This window comes from Cebus imitator, unplaced genomic scaffold (assembly GCF_001604975.1).
Source record: "Cebus imitator isolate Cc_AM_T3 unplaced genomic scaffold, Cebus_imitator-1.0 Scaffold102, whole genome shotgun sequence".
In the NCBI taxonomy this organism is placed as follows: domain Eukaryota; kingdom Metazoa; phylum Chordata; class Mammalia; order Primates; family Cebidae; genus Cebus; species Cebus imitator.
In genome coordinates this window covers 6,027,954-6,033,581 of record NW_016107417.1, presented here as the reverse complement: position 1 = coordinate 6,033,581, position 5,628 = coordinate 6,027,954, and the positions used below count along the sequence as shown (strand labels likewise).

Sequence of the window (5,628 nt, the reverse complement as noted above, 5' to 3'; positions counted from 1 at the left end):
CAATGGTGCAATCTCAGCTCACTGCAACCTCTGCCTCCCAGGTCCAAGTGAATCTCCTGCCTCAGCCTCTCGAGTAGCTGGGATTACAGCCATCTGCCACCACGCCTGGCTAATTTTGTAATTTTAGTAGAGATGGGGCTTCTTCATATTGGTCAGGTTGGTCTTGAGCTCCCAGCCTCAGGTGATCCACCCACCTCAGCCTCCCAAACTGCTGGGATTACAGGCATGAGCCACTACACCTGGCCTCATGTATATATTTTTAAAAGGAGATAGAAAATACTGAACATTTAATAAGATGAAATAAGATCAGGATTATAATTGCAGTAAATATTTCATTCTATGATTTGATAAAACTAAATTATAACTCCATATTGAATGATATACACCAATTCTTTAAAAGCTTTGTAAATTGTAATAAATACTTTTTAAAAATTTATATTTATTTATTTTTAATATATACATATTTATTTATATTTAATTTATATATATTTTATAAATAATTTTTAGTTAGCCAGGCGTGGTGGCATGGGCATGCAATCTCAGCTACACAGGAAGCTGAGGCAGGAGAATTGCTTGAATCTGGGAGGTGGAAGTTGATTGCAGTGAGCCAAGATCACACCACTGCACTCCAGCCTGGGCAACAGAGTGAAACCCAGTCTCAAAAAAAAAAATTATAAAATTTTATAAATTTTATAAATAATGTTTATTCACTAAATTTTGAAAAACTGGGTAGCTCAAGAAAGTATCTCAGTTACATTAAGAGTCAGTTACTAATTGTAGTAGACAATGTATGAGGTGACTCCACAGGATCCTTGCCACCTGGAGCCCATGCCTTGTGCAATTTCTTCTCTTGGGTTCTAATCAATACAATATAGCAAAGGTGATGGGAAGTGATTCTGGGATTACTGATGTTATAGAAGACTCTATCTTGCTAGGAAATTCACTATCTTGCTAGAGCCTCTCCCTGCTGCCTTGAAGGAGTAATTGGCCACATTGAAGAAGCTCATGTATGAGGCAAGGAACTACTGATGTCCTCTAAGAGCAACTGGTGGCCTCTAGGAGCTGATCCTGGTCCCACCTAGCAGACAGACAGTGAGCAGCCAAGGCCCTCAGTGCTACAACTGCCAGGAAACAAATTCTGTCAATAACCTGAGTGAGATTAGAAGTGGATCCTTCTCCAGTCCAATTTTCAGATGAGAATGCAGCCCATCTAACACTTTGATGGCAATCTTGTGAGACTCTAAGCAGAAGACTCAGCTAAATTGTGGCTCCCAACCTACAGAAACTGAAATAATAAATGTTTGTTATTTTAAGCTGCTAAGTTTGTAGTAATTTATTGTGTAGCAATAGGTAAGTAATATACTAACCTATTCAGCTTTGCATTTTTGAAGTGCTTTTATTTGCAAATAATTACAAATCCTAGAAATGAATACTAAGAATAGCTGAAAATAATTGCTTAAGTATGTGAGAAGCGGCTTTTTAAAAAAAGCATTTAATATACCTCATTGACTCTGCTTTGTTCTTGTGGCACTCTTCCAGAGTAATGCCTTTTGTGGGGGTTCAGCAGACAGAAGATAGGAGAGGCAAAGTTTGTAAATGAGAATTTTCATTACTCCCACTACTCAACTACTACATAGCAGAATCCTTAAGTTAAAATGCTCTGTTTGGCCAGGTGTGGTGGCTCACGCCTATAATCCCAGCATGTTGGGAGGCTGAGGTGGGTGGATCACCTGAGGTCAGGAGTTCAAGACGAGCCTGGGCAACGTGGAGAAACCCCATCTCTACAAACATACAAAAATTAGCTGAGCATGATGGCAGGTGCCTGTAATCCCAGCTATGCGGGAGGCTGAGGTGGGAGAATTGCTTGAACCTGGGAAGCGAAGGTTGCAGGAAGCTGAGATCACGCCATTGAACTCCAACCTGGGCGATGACAGAGCAGGACACTGTCTCAAAAAACAAAACAAAACAAAAAAGCTCTGCTTAGCTTTACTCTGATCCAAAATTAATATACAACTGGGAAAGTCAAGAAGCTCTAAGTGCTTATTATGTCTTGATTAGTCATTAAAGAAGTCTATCTCTTTGCTTAGTTCCTTGGAGAATTTTATACTTACAAATGCTCCATTCAAAGACTTAGGATGTGTAAGACGTGCCTTTATTTTAAAAGGTGGAAGAATGGCTGATGTGAACACAGGCACATTATTTTTGGCACATTGGTTTTGAGAAGGAGTTCCTCTGGAAGGCAAGCATCTGAAAATTGATTCCCTCTACATTCTCCCTGCTGACATACCGTTTGAAAAGTTTTAGGTCTAGGTGATTAATCAGAGGCATCTTTAAGAATTTAGGGTGCTGGAGTTTAGAGCCAGGCTTTCATTTTCATGAGAAGGACAAAATTAAGGGAGAAAAAGACTTGACTCTCTTGCAGCTTATAGCCTGGTGGAGAAATACATGAACTAAAATAAGTTACACAGGGTGTTAGGATATGATAAGTGTTTGAGAAGAAAGTAAAGCAATGGGATGGAGGTGATGAGAAGACTGAAATTTACAGAGTTTGTCAGGAAAGTCCTCACTGAGCAGGTTAAATTTGAATGAAGATTTGAAGAAGGTGAGGGCAGGAGCTATGTTAATATCTGGGGGAAGTTTCACACAAAGTTAAGTAAATCTGATTGGTATGGAACTTTTCATTCAGTAACACTATGTACTGGAAAACAGTGAATAGAAATGGAATGGATAGCAATACTGAGGACGTAACAGAATATGCCTCACTAGAAGGGCAGGAGCTGGAAGGGCCGGGAGCCCAGGAGCAAAAGTGAGAATGCTCAAGAGAAAGTAAGAATGGTTTCATATTATGTTAATTGTTATACATCAACAAACAAAAGGAAAAAGTTAAATAATCATCGCTGTAGATGAAAAAATAAATCTTATAAAATTAAGTATTAATTCCTGACTCTTAAAATAAATTTTTAGTAAACTAGAAGACAACTACCTTCATAACATCAAATTTTTGTACCAGAAATGAACAATATACATTGTACTTAAGAGTGAAATATAAGATTAAAGCTATTTCTGTTAACTTTACTAATAAGACAGGGATAGCTATTATCTGTGATTTTTAAAATTCACTGGAGGCCAGGCGTGGTGGCTCACTTTGGGAGGCTGAGGTGGGCAGATCATGAGGTCAGGAGATTGAGACCATCCTGGCCAACATGGTGAAAACCCGTGTCTACTAAAAATACAAAAAAATTAGCTGAGTATGGTGGCACACACCTGTAGTCCCAGCTACTCAGGAGGCTAAGGCAAGAGAATCGCTTGGACTCAGGAGGTGGAGGTTGCAGTGAGCTGAGATCACACCACTGCACTCCAGCCTGGTGACAGAGAGTCTGTTTCAAAAAAATATATATATATCTAGAATGTTCTAGTCAATGCCGTAAGATAAGAAAAATAAAAGACATACTGTCAGAAAGGAAGATGCAAGTTTATCATCATTTGCAAATGAGATAGTCTAGATATATTGTTGGGATTCTGAAGATAGTTAATTTGTAAACATATTAGACCAATGCAAAGACAGATGTCCAAATGTTAGAGCAATATATATTTTTTTTAAAATTAGGTTATACAGAGTATACATATAGACCAAGTAGAGGTTATAGTAGGCTAGCAGGGATAAACACATCTAATACTCAAGGCTGGCATAATGCAAAACTTGAAGTTTAACATAACAACAGCACTCACATACAGACCACTCTCATTTATGCAGTAGCTTTTCTTTAGCTATAATTGGTAAGAAAAACTAATGGAAAAAAATCTCTTCACAATAACAACTTATAAAAAATGTAGGAAGAAACTTAAGAAAAAATATAAAGGATGCAAGCTGGACATGCCAGTTCATGCCTGTATCCCAGCACTTTGGGAGGCCGAGACTGGCAGAGACCAGGAGTTCAATACCAGCCTGGCAAAAATGGTGAAACTCCATCTCAACTAAAAATACAAAAATTAGCTGGGTGTGGTGGCACACACCTGTAATCCCAGCTACTTGACAGGCTGAGGCCACAGTGAGCTGAGATCATACCACTGCACTCTAGCCTGCACGACAGAGCAGCCTGTCTCAAAAAAAAAAATTATATATATATATATATATATATATATACGATGCAAATATGTTGAATTTAAAATAATAGTTTGAGAAATATATCCCTGTGTAAGGAGATTCAATATTTCATTTTGTTTTAAATGAATATGGACTAAACACTTTATTTAAAAGATAGATTTTCAGATGGGATAAAAAAATTAAGACTTGGCAGGGCGCAGTGGCTTGCACCTGTAATCCCAGCACTTTGGGAGGCCGAGGCAGGTGGATCCCCTGAGGTTAGGAGTTTGAGATCAGACTGACCAACATGGTGAAACCCCATCTCTACTAAAAATACAAAATTAACCGGGCATGATGGTGCATGCCTATAATCCCAGCTACTTGGGAGGCTGAGGCAGGAGATTCTCTTGAATCTGGCAGGTAAATGTTCCAGTGAGCTGAGATCACACCATTGCACCACAACCTGGGCAATAAGAGTGAAACTCCCTCTCAAAAAAAAAAAAAAAATCAAGACTCAAGTATATGATATCTAGAGGAGACACGGTTTAAAGACAAAGAATGGACAATGGTCATACCTCCCTGAACACGCCTGATCTCTTCTGATCATAGGACTAAGCAGGATTGGGCCTGATTATTACTTGGATGGGAAATTCAATATTTTCAATACAACCATTCTCTGCAGTAAATTCAATCCCAGTTCAAACCACAACAGAGCTTGATTTCACTCTTGAAAAGTGCATTTTAAAGTTCCTCTGAGAAAATAAATTAATTCAAATCCCCATGAACATTTTTTAAGATGAAGATTAAAGATGGGTAATGTGTCCTATACCAGCAGTCCCCAAACTTTTTGGCACTGGTTTGTAGAAGATAATTTTTCTACAGAGCAGGGTTGGGGAAGTGGTTTTGGAATAATTCAAACGCATTACATTTGTTGTGAATTTTATTTCTATTATTATTACATTGTAATATATAACGAAATATATTATACAACTCTCCATAATGTAGAATATATATACAACTCTCCATAATGTAGAATCAGTGGGAGTCCTGAGCTTGTTTTCCTGCAACTAGACGTTCCCTTCTGTGGGTAATGGGAGATAGTGGCAGATCATCAGACATTAGGTTCTCATAAAGAGCATGCAAGCTAGATCCCTCACATGTGTCGTTTGTAATAGGATTCATGTTCCTATGAGAATCAAATGCCCTCAGAGATCTGACAGGAGGTGGAACTCAGGTGGTAATAGGAGTGACAGGGAGTGGCTATAAATACAGATGAAACTTCACTCACTTGCCCACCACTCACCACTTGCTGTGCAGCCTGGTTCCTAACAGGCCACGGACCAGTACCCTGTCTTACACACTATCAAACATATCATCATACTGTAAATTACAGTTATTAAACTGTGGTACTGATCCAAAGAACAATAAATAAAGGGAAATCTAGAAACAAACACACATGTATGTATAAATACATATATTTATATGTGTGAAGTAAGCATAGAATGAAGATACGATATTTCGAGTCAGTGGGAAAACATACACAG

The 5,628-nt window shown here is 38.4% G+C and overlaps 1 long non-coding RNA gene across 1 annotated transcript in view; it reads right to left on the bottom strand.

Moving 5' to 3' along the window:
• Positions 1-4,345, bottom strand: part of LOC119472484 — a 12,154-nt gene extending 7,809 nt beyond the window's left edge. Inside the window, exon 1 of the long non-coding RNA XR_005201635.1 lies at positions 4,316-4,345. This is a non-coding gene — a long non-coding RNA (uncharacterized LOC119472484). The remainder of the gene's footprint in view (positions 1-4,315) is intronic.
• Positions 4,346-5,628: the final 1,283 nt, after the last annotated feature.